This window comes from Melanerpes formicivorus, unplaced genomic scaffold (assembly GCF_026170545.1).
Source record: "Melanerpes formicivorus ecotype bairdi unplaced genomic scaffold, bMelFor1.0.p_v2 SCAF_17, whole genome shotgun sequence".
Taxonomy (NCBI): Eukaryota; Metazoa; Chordata; class Aves; order Piciformes; family Picidae; genus Melanerpes; species Melanerpes formicivorus.
This window is the reverse complement of record NW_027142369.1, coordinates 15,470,518-15,487,626: the sequence shown is the minus strand read 5'-3', so window position 1 is coordinate 15,487,626 and position 17,109 is coordinate 15,470,518. Positions and strand designations below refer to the sequence as shown.

Here is a 17,109-nt window from a genome sequence, read left to right as displayed (position 1 = left end):
AGGCTGAGGTTGGTGGGTGTGTGTGGAGTGCAGGGTGTGTGATTGGGGGGGATGAAGGGTATGGGGAGAGTGTTTGGGGTGCAGGGTGTGTGATGAGGTACAAGGGAGTTTTGGGGTGCAGAGGGTGGTTAGGTGCAGGGACTGTGATGGGTGCAGGGGGATTGTGGGGTTCAGGAGGTGTGATGGGATGTGAGGGGGTTTTGGGGTGCAAGGGGTTGTGAGGGTGTGATGAGATCTGAGGGGGTTTGGCATGCAGGGGCATTCTGAGTGCAGGGGGTGTGATAAGTGAAGGGGGACTGTGGTGTGCAGGACGGGAGTACAGAGGGTGGGTGTAAGGGTTGTGGGGTAGGTATGTGGCATGCATGGGATACAGGGTTAGCGGGATGGGGGAACAGAGATGAGGAGCAGGAAGGAACGGGAGCAGAAATGGGCAGAGACAAGGAGAGGGACCGAGGGAAGGGGAATCTAGAGAAGAACGAGGTGCAAAACCTGTGGATGGGGTAGGATAGGGTGGGATGGGATGGGGTGGAGCGGGATGGGGTGGGAGAAGGAGAGGAAAGGGAGAGGAAAAGGAGAGGAGAGAGGAGAAGCAAAAGCAAGAGAAGCAGGAGGAGGAGGAGGAGGAGGAGGAGGAGGAGGAAGTCGGGGCCGAGCCGCTTCCTGTAGGCAGAGGGATGAGCGCAGACAAAGCTGGGTGGGGACTCGCCGCTCGGGGCTGCTGCTGACCACCCTCCTCCTGCCTCCATCCCTTCATCCATCTCTCCATCCCTCCGTCCGTCCATCCTTCCGTCCGTCCCGCCGCAGCTCTCCCCGCGGGGAACTCAGGGCAGCACCTCCAGGTACCACCGGGAACAGGGCGGGGGGAACTGGGGCTGGGCTGGGGGGGCACTGGGAACAGTGAAACGACTGAGATTGGCAGCACTGGAGCTGGGCAGGGCGGTTCCCAGCCCCGTGGACACCCAAACCGCTCCCAAATCAGCCGAAAATCCGCCGCCCCACCTCCCGGGTACCAATCCCCACCCCATGAGAGGGTCTTGGGTGGCAATGGAAGCTGCGATGCCTGTCGTGGGGGTCCCAACCCTCAAGGAGAAGGTGCCTGGCACCAAGAGTTCAGTCTCCCCAACAAAGGTTTGATTCAGAGGGTTTGATCCTCAGTTAATCAACGGATTTGCCATCACAGGAAAGGGTTTTTTTTTCCGTGGATGAATGACCCATAGTGTTCTTTTTCCTCTTAGAATTTTCCTCCCTGGGAGACATTCTCAGCCCTAAATCTTCATTAGGAACCTCAACTGGGATGGATATGGCCCCAGCTTGGCTTGATTTGGGGACTGATGGCCATGCGGGCACTCACCCCTCCATCTCCACTGTGGCTGCTCTCTCCCCGTGATCACTCCCATCAAAACCCTCATTTTTCCCAGCGATGGTTTGTGGGTTAAAGTAAGGCTGGGGAAATCACTGGGAAGATGTGCTGGGGCAAACCCAGCCAGCTCAGGGCTTGCTTGCCCTGGCACAAGGTGGGGGGGATCTAGCCCAAAATTTTTGCCTCCCGGGTGGAAAATGGATTTATATTTAAGCAAAACCTCGGAGCATGGCGATCCCCACAAATTACTAATGAGTTACTAATTAACTTAAAGCTTGCTGCTCCAAAGGGTAGCAACTCAGAGCATGGATTGTCAACCACTGCCCTACCTACTAGGGATCCAGTACCTTCTTTATTTCCCTGTTTCCCCCAAATTATTAGACAGCCATGACCCCACAGTGAGCCCATGCTCGTGGGCAGAGCCATATGGGCGGCAGTGGCACGTACCTTGGCAGCAGGCTGGGGCCAGGCACAGAAGATTTTTCTTTATAACTGGATTTCCCTGGATTTTAATCCTCTTTCCTACCATATGGCTGCTGGCTGGATTGAAATATGACTCAATTAATTATTGCCAGGAAAGCCCCGAGGTGAAGTCTTTCTCCAGGAGGATGCTCCTGGAGTTATCACAGGGCTTTTCTCAAGCCGTGCCAAGGAGTCTGGGGGCACGTGGCTCAGCTCCAGCCTTCCCCCGCTCCCATGTTGGACCCACAAGGCTGGGCATTGGCCATGCTGCTCCCTTGACAGCAGTTTTGGGGCTTTTGGGGGCTTTTTTTAGTCTTGCAGGAGGAAGCAGGGTCTGGCTGCTTGACTGTGTGTTGCTGGCTGCTCGCCTGTGACATGAGTTTGGCAGCCTCAGCATTACCTGGGTGATGACTGGCGCCAGCCTCACTTCCAAAATGGAGTACCCCCAGCCTGGAGGGACCTGTGGGTCCCACCATCACTAGCACAGGGCTCCCACATACCCATCCTCTCTCCCAAATTCCCTGGGAGCTGCCAGCTTTGTTCCCAGAGATCCACATCCCGGTGTTAGGCACACTCAGTGTGTTTTCTCTTTCCACTTGTGAGCTGGTGGTGGCCCCATGGGGCATGTTTTGCATGTGGACTCAGATAAGTGGCTGTACCACGGCACAGTTAGCCCTGGCACAGGGCTGCATTGTGGCATGGGGGTTAGAGAGATGAGAAGCAGGGAATCACAGTGGGATGCCCAAGTGGAGTCCCAAGGGTAGATGGCAGTGAGCTGGTGACAAAGCTGCTTTATTATTATTATTGCTGATGTTGTTATTACTGTTATTATTGTTGTTATTATTGTTATTATTATATCCTGAAGCAGCCTGCTGCTTTGCCACCCTGTGCCAGTGCTTTGGCCTCTGGATTGCTGCGGCCAAGGCACTGCTTCTCCTTTGGAAACCCAGTGAGTCACCAAAGGAGGACAGCCAGGCGCCGGCGCAGGCTGTTACCATAGTAATTATGGCTGCCAAGCTGGCATCAGAGCCCCACGGACCTCCCTTGTGCCCCCAAAAAGCACTGCCCAGGGGAGTGGCTGTGCCTCTCCATCCCACTCATCAATGCTGGGATGCGTGAGACCGGCACACACATGACATGTGCTGGCACCAGGGACTCCCACCAGCCTGTTGCCCCATTTTGGGTGGGGATAAGGGGTTCACTGAAGGAAAAGCATCATTCTGGGCATGAGCTGTCACATTTCTCAGTGTGGTTTCTCCAATCCTTTCCAATCCTGCTCCACTCTTGTGCCTGGAGCAGGATGCGTGAGCAGGAATACATCCATGTGTGTTTGCAGCCAGGCAAGCAAGCATGAGGAATAATCAAAGGGATTAGGGTGGGTTCCAAATTTTTCTTGCTTCTCAGATGCTTTTCTCTCTGTTCCACCCTCTCTGGTTTCTTGCTTCATGGGCTTACAGCAGCTGCTGGGAGGAGGGATGGGATGAAGGGCAGTGGGAGACGCTCCGTGGGTCATTAGGAAAGGGATCATGTCCTTGCCCAATTCTCTTCCCTGTTCACTTTCCAGTGGGGCTTCAGCCCTTCCTCAGGTGTAGTTTTTCCTTCTTGCACCATGCAAACACCCCCAAAATCGATCGCTTTCAAGTGCAGGAGCAGCTTTCCCCCCTCAAATTCATGGGGAGAAGTTCAAGGTAGGGGGAGGTCCTGCTTTTGTTGCGCTAGTGTGTGTGGGTGTGTGTGGATAGCTGTGGGGGAAGGTGGGCTGGCTGTCCTGGATTTGGCTCTTCCAGTGTTGGCTCTCATGGTTTTGGTTCTCCTGCTGTTGGCCCTCCTGGTGTTGGCTCTCTAGGCACCGTTTCTCCTGGAGTTGGTTCTTCCGGTGCTGGCTCTCTCGGTGTTGGCTCTCCTGGCATTGGTTCTCCTGGCTGTGGCTTTCCTGGCATTGGTTTTCTCAGTGTTGGCTCTCCTGGTATTGGCTCTCCCAGCTTTCTGCACAAGCCTGGCACAAGCTGTTTGGCACTCGCCCTGTTCCAAGGCAGGTCCGAGCTCCAGTTCCAGGGATGACATGGATTTGGCTCTCTGGAGAAGCAGGGCTTGCTCCAAACCTCAGCTGAAGTGGCTGAAATCGTGTCTGTTGGGTCTTGGCTTTGGGTCAGGTCAGTGACTAATTAATGATGTCTTCCATCAGTGCAGTGTAAGTGAATCAAAGGACCTGAAGGTTGCTACGAGGATGGAGCTCAGCTGAGGCTGAAGTCTAAAGTCATGTATCTCCTGCATTTCACAGAATCCCAGACTAGTGGCAGTAGGAAGGGACCACTGGAGATATCTAGTCCAACCCCCCTGCTAAAGCAGGGAAACCCACAGCAGCTTGCCCTGGATCACAGTGTCCAGGTGGGTTTGGAATCTCTCCAGAGAAGGAGACTCCACCACCACTCTGGGCAGCCTGCTCCAGGATTCTGTCACCCTCATGGCAAATAAGTTTTTCCTCCTGTCCAGATAGAACCTCCTGGGTTCCAACCCTTTGTCCTGTCACTGGGCATCACTAGAAAGAGTCTATCCCCATCCTTTTGCCCCCTACCCTTCATCTTTTGCTGAGCAACGCAAAGATCCCTTCTCAGGCTGCTCTTCTCCAGGCTCAACAGCCCCAAGTCTCTCAGCCTTTCCTCCTCACAGAGATGCTCCAGGCACCCTGGCATCTTTGGAGCCTCCACTGGACTCTGTCCAGTAGTTCCCTGTTTTGAACTGGGGAGCCCAGAACTGGACCCTGGACCACTGCTGTGGTGGGTAAGCTCCTTTACATAAGCCGATGTCTTGGTTTAACAGGTTTATCATCCCACCCTCAGTTGCTCCTCTGAGGGCTTCCGGAAGGAAAGTTGGCTCTGCCCCTCCTGTGATGCCCCCTGGCTGGGAAGATCTTTGCTGGGCAGCTGGGTTAGTAAGAGAGAGCAGTGCAGGTGAGATGGAACAGCCTTGTGCAAGCCTTAGAGCTCATTTTGGTTCCTGAGCATTCATGCTTCTTCCTGGATCAGGAGAGACCCCTCCAAAGGGAAAAATCCCTGGCACAGCATGGGATATTCACACTACAAACTCTGCTGTGTCCACAGCACCATCCAGACCAGGGCTGCCAGACCCCAGACCTGAAGCCTGGCAGCTGCCTGTGCCCCAACTCTACATGCAGAGCCATCAGCTGCAGTGGGGACTGTAGAGACATTGGTACCCTGTGCCAACACCAGCACTTCTGTGCAGAGACACAGACCTATTTATGGAAGATGCTCAGAGTAACTCAGGGCTGAGAAAGTCCCTTTCTCCTCCTGCTCATGAAGCAGCAGCTCCAGCTCTTCCTTGGCTGGCATCTTGATGGAAATAGTGACAGGGTTTGGGTGGGTTTTGTGACCTAATTGTAGTTGGGTTGTGGCCAGATCGGTTCCTGCAGCATCACTGTCCCATCCCTGCACCTCCTTGAGCCTCTAAAACCACCATAGTGAGGGAACTGGAATGGGGCTCACCAGTGGGTTTGGGCTTGATGCCAAGTCATGGTGAATGTCAGCATCGCTCCAGCCCCTGCTGATTGTCTTCTAAACCAGTTTTCAGAGGTTTTGTTCTTGGGTTTGGTTTGGGTTTTGCCAGTAGGTAAGTGTGGCATTGAGTTCTTAGTATTCATTTAGGTTGGAAAAGACCTCTATGATCATTAAGTCCAGCCATCAACCCAACCCCACCATACCAACTAAATCATGTCCCAGAGTCCCATGTCTACACATTTTTTTAACACTTCCAGGGCTGGGGACTCCACAACCGGCAGCCAAGCAAGAGCAGTGGTCATGGGGGGACCACAGATCTTGCAGGTCCCCCAGACTGGAGGCCTGGGGACAGGCAGGGTGTCCCCATGCAAACACCAGCATCCATGTGAATGTGCAGAAGCCATGTTTTCTCTTGCCTGCTCCCATCTGAGCTGTATCCCAGCAAGCTGAAGCTGGATGAAGCCCAGGAGCATGAACCTGTCGCAGCTTTCCCTGGGATGGCACATCCTGGCATTCAAGAGTCATCAGCCTGCAGTGCAATCCCCTTAATGGGGATGCTGAAAAAATACTTCAGGCTTTGGTCATCTTAGCCATGATTCATAGAGTCATAGAATAATTTTGGCTGGGAGAGACTTTTAAGATCATTAGGTTCAGCCATTAACCCAGCACTGCCAGGCCAGCACTGAAACATGTCCCTCAGCACCTCCTCTACACAGCATTGAAATCCCTCCAGAGATGGTGACTCCACCACTACTGTGGGCAGCCTGTTCCAGGGCTTGACAACCCTTTTGGGGAAGAAAGTCCTGCAGACTGAGCACATTGTGCTAACCATGGGTTTGGAGGATCTGGGCTTTTGGGAGCATTTTGGATAAGAAAGAAACAGTCATCAGCAGCTGTGAGATGCTCAGTACTGACTGAGTTCCTTTCTGGTTCCAGTGTCTTTGGTTTTGTTTTGGAGTAGATGCAATGAAGGTAGGAGAGCAAAATAACAATGATGCTGGAAGTCAGAGAATGGATTTGGAATATAATGGGGTGCCAGAAACCTGTCTTCATGATCCCACTGTCACCAGGATGGTGGCATCATTAGGGCTCTGTTATTTTACCCCAGTTTGGGGTGAGGAGCAGCCATGAGATGAGATTTGAGCTCTGGGCTTGTCCATCAACAGTGTTAGGTGAGTCTGGGTTCTCCAGAGTGTTGAACCACAAGTGAAGAGTTGTGGCACAGCTGCTACAGCCTCAGCCTTGCTGTGGGGCTGGACTGGGTTGGCTCAGACCCTCCAGGGTGAGTTATCCATCACCCATGGGGGTTGAGAAGAGCGGGATGGTGATTGTCAGCCATGTCAGGGCGGAAGGCCAGTGCTTCAGCTTGCTCTCCTTGCTGAAGGAGACAACATGTAAGCCATTTCAAGGCAGAAATAACCTTGCAAGAGTTTATTCTCCATTTCAATGTGTTCCTCCTCCAGGGGGCTGGGGTTGTGTGCCCAGTGCAGGGTCATGTAGGCAGGGGACACTGTGGGGCAGGTGAAGTATAGGGGATTAGCTGAGGAGATTACCTTCTTCCCTACTGCTGCTTTTAGTTTAACAGACACCATTCTGATGGGGATTAGTGTGTGCCCAGCATCTGCAGATACCTTCTCAGGTCAATGTGGTGTTAGTAGCCACATTGAGGTTTATGGCTTGGGAGAAGATTAAATGTCCCTGGAGGTCCCTTTGCACTCATGGAGTCTGTGGGCACCATCACCTCACTGCACTGCTGCTCTCAAACCATCCTGCCAGATCCTTCCTGCCTTTTGCCTCTTGATAGGTCATCTTGGAGGGAGACTAATAGCTTGTTCTGAGCCTGCTGAGGACCAAAGCACCAGGAGAACTTCTCAGTGCCCATTTTTTCTAAGGCATTATGGGAACACAGGCAGCCCTAGTGCTGGTAGTACCTGTAAGGAGGGGGTTTCTCATGGGTGTTTCCTCTTTGCAGCCTTGGGAAGCCCTGAAGTGTGGCCTGAACATAGCAGGAGCTGCTCAAAGCTGGTTAGTGACTCTGGAGATGAATGAACCTAATCTTAAGCTGCTTGATTGTAAACCCCGTGACATTTCACGCTCTTTCTTCATATCTGACCAAACCAGTCCTCTTGTGATCTCTGTAAGGTTGAGCTGTGCTGTTTGCTGCTCTGACCACAGCTGCTCATGGGAAGTGTCTTGGGCTGGTGCTTCCCCTGCACCCTCCAGCAAGGCTCTTGTGAGCCCTGAGCTGCTGCAGGACACCAGGTCCTTTGTGGGATGCATCCTTCTTCCCAAGGTCCCAATGGGCGTGCAGGAAACACCTGATCATCAGATTTGCATGCTGGAAGCATGGTGGGTGGCCATGGCCCTCTACCTACAAGGAGGTTGGGTTTCATGCTCACAGCTGTGTTTTGGCTTTCCTACCTGCTCTGTTCCATCAGCACATCATGCAGTTTTAGTTCACTGGCATTTTGGCTGCATTGGCTCCAAGGGCTCCTTCTGCTTGTTTTGGTTCTTGAATTTGACCTCTTGTGGCAGAAGCTGGATGATAAGCATGGGGCAATGGTTACCTCTCCATGGCAGTCTGATCCAGCTGGGGATAAAGGAGCAGGCTGCTTGGTTTTCAGATGAAGTTCTGGGTGTTGGTTGCCTTTACTGTGGGGGTGTGTTATGGAAGAAGTCTCCAGCTGTGGTTTTGGCTTTCTCCAGGCTGGGATGTGTCAATCCCAAGAGCTAGTGGCCATGGGGAGAGCTGTCTGAGGATTTGTGCCACCACCCTTTCACTTCCATGTTGTTTTCTGGATCCCTTAGGGGCTTTGCAGTGAGTAAACAGGGATTTCAGTAATGAACCAGCATGGTCATTAACTCATTTAGGATGGAGGAAGGACTCTGGTCCCTCCTCCTGTTCAAAACAGGGCCAATGCCAGAGGCAGATAGATCAGTGTTGTCCCCATAGACATCATCTGAGTTCACAAGGGCTTTGGTGTCCCCAGGGTGGCACAGAGAAATGTGTCCAAGTCCCCATGTGTCCTGATCTTCTCCACATCTCTATGTGCCTTTTTGGAGACTTTCTACGCCCTCACTGAGTCTGCAGTGGTTTGAGGTCCTTTAGGGGGTCATCTGCCACCCACAACCTGTAAACCTTCTAATTAGTCTACAGGAGCATGGACTTCTAATTAGTCTGCAGGACTGTGGTGCAGTTGGAGCAGTTCTGCTCACATTGGAAAGTGCCCAAGCAGAAATCTCTCACCTTGGGTGGGTGAAAGGTCTGGGGGAGTCATAGAATCGTGAAATCATGTTGGTTGAAAGAGACCTTTAAGATCATCAAGTCCAACCTTTAACTCAGCACTGCCAAGCCCAGCACTAAACCATGTCCCTCAGCACCACATCTACACAGTTTTGAAACCTCCCCTTGCCCAGGAATGGGCACTGCACCACTGTCCTGGACAGCCTGTTCCAGGGCTTGACAGCCCTTTTGGGGAAGAAATTGTTCCTCATGTCCAACATGAACCTCCTCTGGTGCAACTTGAGGCCATTTCCTCTTGTTACTTTGGAGAAGAGACCAACATCCACCTCACTCCAACCTCCTTTCAGGGAATTGTAGAAAGTCAGAAGGTCTCCTATCAGCCTCCTTTTTCCAGGCTGAACAACCCCAGTTGCCTCAGCTGCTTCTCACAAGAGCTCTTCTCCATGCCCATTACCCAGCTTCATTGCTCTTCTCTGGACCCACTCCAGCACCTCAATGACCTCCGTGGATTGAGGGGCCCCAAAAGCAAACCAAATATTCAAAGTGTGGCCTCACCAGTCCTGAGTACAGAGGGATAATCCTTGCCCTGGTCCCGCTGACCTGACCCAAGCCAGGATGCTGGTGACCTTCATGGCCACCTGGGCACATGCTGGCTCTGCTTCAGCTGGCTGTCAACCAACACCCCCAGGTCCTTCTCCGCGGTGCAGTCTCCAGTTCCCTCAGCCACAGCTCTCAAGACTTGACCCATGGGTTTGTGCAGGACCTCATGAAGAACCAGCCATCCGCTGCCTTTGCCACGGGGCCGGAGCTGTGTCCCTGTCCCCAGGACGATGCTTCAGAGGGCTTTTTGGGCTGGGTGATTCAAGGCAGGGCGCCCTGCTCGCTGCTCATCCCTTGTATTTTTCATGGGCGCTGGCGTTTGTGCGGTGCTGGCGGCGTGGCTGCCGTCCAAAGCCACTGCATTATTTATCAGCTGATTTAATACAACTGCTGCTCAGCCTCACAACCTCGCCTTGGGGGTGGCTTGGATTCATGTCCAGCACTTCCCTCACTCCCCAGTTAATGCTGCTGCTGCTGCTGGTAGGGACCTGCCTCCTCCTCCCTCCATGACAGCAAGGAATAAAAAGATGATATTAATGCAGCAACCCAGGGTTATAGAGGAGGTGTGAGCAGCAAACAAGGGAGGCACTGACTGATTTTCTTTTAAGCCCAAAGCTAAACCCTGTCTGAGTGATTCCAGAGAAAGTTGGCTGTGGATTGATGCTGCTTCTCTAGCCTACCTGGAATCAAAGCCAAAACTACCCCCAACACACATCCACCACCTCCAAAAAGCCAAAAAAAAAGGCAGCAGCTGCCTTCATTGATTTTCATCACTTATGCCAGGAAAAACAGAAAGGAACAGCACAGCTTCCCAGGTAGGCAGGGAAAGGAGCCTTCTCTTGGGAAGCAGAGCAATGGGGGAATATTCATCAGATCCAGCTCATCTGGGAGAAGGATAAAGCTCCAGGAATGGGCATGGGGAAGGGGATAAATGAAGCACAGGAGTCTCATGGATGACCAGGTTGGACTGATCATCAACACAGCAGATGCATGGGAGGGTGAGCCAGCATGGGTAACACATCTGGAACAGGTTGCCTAGGGAGACTGTGGATGCCCCCTCCCTGGAGATGTTAAAGCCAGGCTGGATGGGGCCCTGAGCAACCTGGTCTGATGGCAGTATGGGTGGAACTAGACGATTTTTAAGGTCCCTTCCAACCCAAACCATTCCATAAGTCTCTGATTCTGTGATCTTATTCTGAGCTTTGCACAATTTCTTTGGCTCCCAATATTTTTTTTTTCCTTTTTTTCTTGAAGCTTGATGTGGGGAGTGTAAACTTATACCACCACCCAGGCTGGCAGCTCTGGGGTGGCTTTTCCCCCCGTCTGCGTAATATTGGTGTTTGCTCAGCATGTGTCACTTCAGGATCCAACCAGAACAACGTGGGGTGGGAAAAACAGGGCCACTGACTCAGCAGGAAGCGTGGCTGAAAGGAGAAAACGAGCTGGTTCAGGGATTTTGGGTTCCATGGGAAAAGCCAAATGATGTCTGAGGAGCTTTGTGGGCGATGAGCACGATAGAGAAGTGGGTGAGGATGGAAATGGGCTTGGCAAGCATGGGAATGGCTCTGAGGGCACAGAAAAGCAGAATCTGTTTTGCAGGAGCATCATGGTCAGGAGAAGTGCAGGTGGGTAAGGATGTGAGCAAAGAGAAGCTGCTGACCCTGTGGCCATGGTGCTGATGCCTCTTGATCCCTCACTATTCACAGATTCAGAGAATCACAGAATGGTTTGGGTTGGAAGGGGCCTTAAAACTCATCTAGTTCCAACCCCCCTGCCATGGGCAAGGACACCTTCCATTAGAGCAGGTTGCTCAGGGCCTCATCCAACCTGGCCTTGAATCCCTCCAGGGAGGGGCACCCACAACCTCCCTGGGCAACCTGTTCCAGTGTCTCACCACCCTCACTGTAAAGAATTTCTTCCTAACTATGTCCCACTTCTGCCATTATGGCCATGCCCTCCTCTCCTCATAGGAAGGACCCAGGCATACTCATTGCCCCTGTAACCAGGTCCTAATTTAGACCAAAAAGCAGGGGAAAAAATAATAGAGGTAGCAGCAAGCTGCAGAAGTTAAATTTAATTGAGATAATATGGGTCAGCTCACAGACCCAGGACAGAGGAGCAACCTACTTCTCCCCAGCCAGACCCAGCTAACCTGGTTTGCAGCACTGCCAGGGATCTGGAGCCCTGCTCTTATCCCCTCTCTGTATCGCTGCACATCCTTGTCTGTATGCCTGTCTGTACCCCTGCTTGTATCTCTGCCCACAGCCCTGCTCTTATCCCTGCCTGTAACCCTGTCCCAGACAATCAGCTGCCCACAGTCCTTTGTTTATGAAAATACAGAATATGCACAGAGAAAGGAATGTGGTTTTCCCTATTTCCCCTTTTTTTAACTCCCAGAAACCTGATAAAATCACCCATGGTTAGTTGTGGTCCTCCACCTGCAGCTTGGCCACCAGCTCTACTCAGTGATGCTGTAGCACAACAGCTTTGGAACTAAACCTTCATAGGGTACCTGGAGCTGTCAGATCATAGAATCACAGAATAAATTGGGTTGGAAGTGACCTTTAAAGGTCATCCACTCCAAGCCCCCTGCAGTCAGCAGAGACATCTGCAACTCCAAACAAAATGAACCCCAAACAAACTCACCTGGAATGGTTCCTTCTCTCTAGTCTGAATCTCCCTCTTGTAGTTTAAATCCATCACCCTTTGTCCTGTCAAAACACGTACTGATAAAAACCCTACATCCTCATCTGTGTTCAGATGTGATACTGGGTTCAGTTTTGGGCCCCTCACTACAAGAAGAACATTGAGGTGCTGGAGTGGGTCTAGAGAAAGGCAATGAAGGTAGTGAAGGGTCTGGTGAGGAGCAGCTGAGGGAACTGGGGTTGTTTAGCCTGGGGTAAACAAGGCTGAGGGGAGACCTCATTGCTCTCTACAGCTCCCTGAAAGAAGGTTGGAAGCTGGTGGGGATTGGTCTCTTCTAATACCAGGTGACAGGACAAGAGGAAATGGCCTGAAATTGTGCCAGGGAAGGTTCAGGTTGGATATTGGGGAAAACTTCTTTCCTGCAGGAGTGGTCAAACATTGGAACAGGCTGCCCAGGGAGGTGGTGGAGTCACCATCCATGGAGGCATCCAAGAAACATGTGGACATGGCACTCTGGGACATGGTTTAATGGCCATGGTGGTGTTGGGTTGAAGGTTGGACTTTGTGACTTCAGAAGTCTTTTCCAGCTCAAACAATTCTGATTCTTATCAACACCTTTAAGTATTCAAGGGCCACCAGAAGGTCTCACCAGAACCTTCTCTTCTCCAGGTTGAAAAACCTCAATGCTGAGCCTGGCCTCACAGCAGAGGGGTTGTAGATGCATGTTTTTACCCCACACCCAATCTCCCAGAGGAATTGCCTTTCTCCCCTTTCCATGCTCTGCAGGAGCAGCTCCTAAAGCTCCAGGTTTGGCTTCTGTGAAAAAAAACTGGAAAAGATGAAAAGAAGGGGGGGAAAAAAAACCCTCTTCTCCCACTTTTGCTGCTTTGGGGGAAAGGGAAGCACCAGGGAGCAGCAGCACTGGCACTGGGGCTTTGTTTCACCAGAAGAAGGCTGTGACCTGTTTGCTGTATTTGAAGCTTCAAATAGAGCCTTATGAGTAATGTGGTTCAGGTGCTTATCACTAATTAATTAATTCTTTTGTACCTAATTAAAGCAGTGGCAGGTAATTCCCAGGGGGGTGGTGGTAAGCTAATGGGATGGCTAACAGGGTTATTTCTTTGCTGCTATGAGTTGCTGGGTGATTCCCAAGGGTTAGGAAGGGTTGTTAGGCTTCATGTGAGTGGTACTTAAAATAAACCTCATAATAAAGGCTTGGCTTGGGTGAAGTCATCAAGAGGCTGTTTTCTCATCAGGATAATTTCTGCAGCCCTCAAGTGCTGCAGATGTCATTCAGGTGAGAAGGTTCTTGCAGTGTCAGTGAAAGAAACAGGTTTGGGTTTGTTCTGTCTGGGCTGAGAAAGGCTTTGTAGGAAAGCCTTTGACACCGTGCCCCACAGCTTTCTCCTGGAGAACATGGCTGCTTATGGCTTGGATGGGAGGGCACTTCAATGTGTGAAAACTGGTTGGATGGCACAAAACGTGGTGGGGAAGGGAGATGAATCTAGTTGGCAGCCAGACACCAGTGGTGTTCCTCAAGGTTCAGTGCTGGGGCCAGCTCCCTTTAATATCTCAATGTCAGTGATCTGGATGAGGGGATCAAAGGCACTCACAGTCAGTTTGCAGATGACACCAAGCTGGGAGGGAGCATTGATGTGCTTAAGGGTAGAGAGGCTCTACAGAGGGACCTGGACAGGCTGAGCCAAGGCCAATGGGATGAGGTTCAACACAGCCAAGTGCTGGGTCCTGCACTTGAGTCACAACAACCCCATGAACACTCCAGGCTTGGGGCAGAGTGGCTGCAACCTGCCCAGCAGAGAAGGACCTGGGGGTGCTGGTTAATAGCCAACTGAAGATGAGACAGTGGGTGCCCAGGTGGCCAAGAAGGCCACCAGCATCCTGGCCTGGATCAGCAATAGTGTGACCAGCAGGACCAGGACAGGGATTGTCCCCCTGTACTCAGCACTGGTGAGGCCACACCTCAAATACTGGGTTCAGTTTTGGAGTGCTCAGTCCAAGGACATTGAGGTGCTGGAGCATGTCCAGAGAAGGGCAGTGATGCTGGTGAGGAGTCTGGAGAACAGGTCAGGTGAGGAGCAGCTGAGGGAACTGCAGTTGTTCAGTTTAGAGAATAGGAGGCTGAAGGGAGACCTTCTGGCTCTTTGCAACTCCCTGAAATGAGGCTGGAGTGAGGTGGGGGTCAGTAACTTTTCCCAAAGAACAAGAGATGGGATAAGAAGCAATGACCTGAAATTGCACCAAGGGAGGTTTAGATTGGACATGAGGAAAAATTTCTTTGAGGAAGAGGTTTGTGAATCTTTGGAACAGGCTGCCCAAGATGGTGGTGGAGTCCCCATCCCTGGGGAGATTTAAAAGCCATGTAGCTGTGGTGCTGAGGGATGTGGTTTGGTGGTGACCTGGCAGTGCTGCATTAATGGTTGGATTTGATGATCTTGAAGGTCTCTTACAATTAGAATGCTTTTGTGATTCTAGGGTGAGCCCAGTAGCTTGGCACTATGGCAGGAGCTCCTGCAAAAGCCACATCCTCTTATTCCCTTAGTGTCACAGGGAGGCTGTCCTTTAAATATGAGACATATTAGCTAAATTAGGGCAACTCAGTTTCTTGCCCTGTGTCCTTCTGGGTGGCTGTATCCCAATGCTGATGAGCAGGCAGTTGATAAATCATGGTGGCCCAGGATTTAGGAGGTGGGAGGTTGCCCCTTCAGGAGTCAGGCAGGCACAGACAGATAACAACAAGAATCCTTCTGCAGATGTGATGATGGCTGATATGACCTCTTCTTCCCTTCTGTTTGAAACCTCATTTTTCACCTTCCCTTCAACATCTGGTAAGGAACAGAACCCCAAGGATGGATCTGTTAATCAACATGAAATAATAGCTCTTGGCTGCTTCCCTTAATTAATGGCCAGAAGTTCAGAGCTGTATGAGCAGATGTTGAACTCCTCTTTGTGGGACAGGAGCTCATTCCTTCCTCAGCAGCTTTAACCATCACAAGGGGCAGGCAACTGGGATTTCTGAACAAGGTGCGGACAAAGAATTTATTTCAGCATTGATTTGAGGTGGGTTTGGGATAGAAGCCAGCACTGAGGGGCTCAAGAAATCATAGGTGTGATGATGGTTCTACTTAGACCAATTTTCGTTTTCTAGAGGTCACTCCATGGAGGGAGAAAAAAGTTTTGGAGGGCTTGTCCTCTTTTTCAATGGAGCATGTTTCTCAGACTCCCTCACAGCAGAGCTTCTGCCCCATGGAGTAAGGAATGGCCCAGCCTGCTGCCATGCCATCAGGAGGAAACCACTTTCATGGAGTGCATTGTGGTACTCAAAAGGATTTTTTTATTTGGTCAATTCATTTGTTATTCTACCTGGATATTGCTGCTCTATTGGCTTATGGTGGGACTGGGTTGGTCCCAGCTGCCCCTGAAATCACAGCTGGGTTACCCCTGGCTGCAGTAGAAATCACAGAATCTCAGCATGGTAGGGGCTGGAAGAGACCTCTGGAGATCATCCAGACCAACCCCCCCACACTAAAGCAGGGTCACCCACAGCAGCTTGTCCAGGATCACAATGCCCAGGTGGGTTTGGAATCTCTCCAGAGAAGGAGGAGATTCCACAACCTTTCTGGGCAACCTGCTCCAGGGCAATGACACCCTCACCACAGAGAAGTTCTGTCTCCTCTTCAGATGGAGCCTCTTGGGTTCCAGTTTGTGCCCGTTGCCCCTTGCTCTGTCACTAAGTGCCTCTGAACAGACCTGCATCTTCTTGACCCACATCCTTGAGGTATTGATCAGCACTGAGAAGATTAATGCACAACAATATGCTCAAGTATTTTCCACGATATCTACACAAGGTTATAACCAATGTTAGAAGGTGCATCAGCCAGGGCTGCAGATAGTGCCCTGGACCTCCAACCTGAGCAGACCCCATGTAGGGCAGAGAAATACCTGCAGGACTGTGATGCCCTGAGGCTCAGCAGCTGGTTTTGCCAGGGTTTCCTGGACCTGATGGGGAGAAATCCAGGTGTCTGACTTATGGGAGGAAGAGCCACCATGGGAGGTGGGAAGGAAGGTGAGAGCTCTGTTATGGGGATTTCAGGGCTTCTCTCAGCCCACTCTGCACCCAGCCTGGATTTGTACCACCACCCTTTGCCTACCCCAAGCAGCTCCTGCTCCTTCCTCACCATCCTCCCCCCCTGCCTAAACAGCTTCTGCTCCACCACCACCATTTTTGCACCAATCCCAGAGCATGGAGCAAGACCCTCAACCAGCCAAGATACCACACAGAGGAGCTCAATCCCAGCCAGCACCTGTGGATGATATTGGAGTAGTTATCAATCATTGCCCTACCTAGCCGGGGGGCCACTAGGCCCCCCGGCCTTTGTTGTCACCACCACCATCACCCAGTGTGCACCATGGCTACTCACCAGTGATGAGAGGAGGATCCCTCAGCCCAGATGGGCTCAGCTTAGGGCTTCTGCCCTTCCTGTGGGGTATTTAAAAGGGGAATGGGTGGGGAGGGCCAAGTGACCACACCTGGGGTGGGAGGAGACTCCAACAGAGCTCAGGTGCTCTGGGATTTTTACACTGGATGCTAGGGAAAATTTTTTTCACAGAATGTGTTGCCCAGGGAGGTGGTTGAGTCACCCACTCTGGATGTGTTTAAAGGTCATTGAGACCTGGTGCCTGGGGATATGGTTTAGGGGTGAACCTTGTAGAGTAGGATTATTGGTTGGACTTGGTGATCCTGAGGGTCTTTTCCAACCTGAATGTTCCTGTGATTTCTGTGATGATCAGTTGGGCTCCCACAAGCTCTGCCACCAGAAACATCTGCAGGACTCTAGGGGCAAAGCATGACCTGTCCATCTGTCCTTCCTGAGCACTTCTCTGCCTAATTCCCTCTTCCTTCCTTTTTTCCTCTGTATTTACTGTGCACTGGAGGTACTTTGTTCTATCTAAGGGACTTCAAAGATGATATCTCCACCATTCAGTCCCATCAGGGACACCACAGACAGCATGGTCATTGCTGAAGTAGAAATCTCAGAATCCCAGGATGGTGGGAGTTGGAAGGGACCTCTGGAGATCATCTAGTCCAGGTACTAGATGGGTACTGCTTTGCAGGAGGCAACTAATGGGGCATTTCTGAGAAAGCCTAGGGTTTTGAGGGGGAGCACCTGTGGGCTTAGGGTAATTTCCAAAGCAGCATGTTCTCCTCTCAGGCCAGTTCCATACAAACTGGGACATGGTTTAATGGTCATGGTGATGTTAGG

The 17,109-nt window shown here is 51.5% G+C and overlaps 1 protein-coding gene across 1 annotated transcript in view; it reads left to right on the top strand.

Annotated features, from left to right (window-relative positions):
• The first annotated feature begins 654 nt into the window (after positions 1-654).
• Positions 655-17,109, top strand: part of GNG2 (G protein subunit gamma 2) — a 31,355-nt gene continuing 14,900 nt past the window's right edge. The window contains exon 1 of the mRNA XM_068149093.1: positions 655-839. The gene's annotated coding sequence lies outside the window, so the exon portion shown is untranslated. The remainder of the gene's footprint in view (positions 840-17,109) is intronic.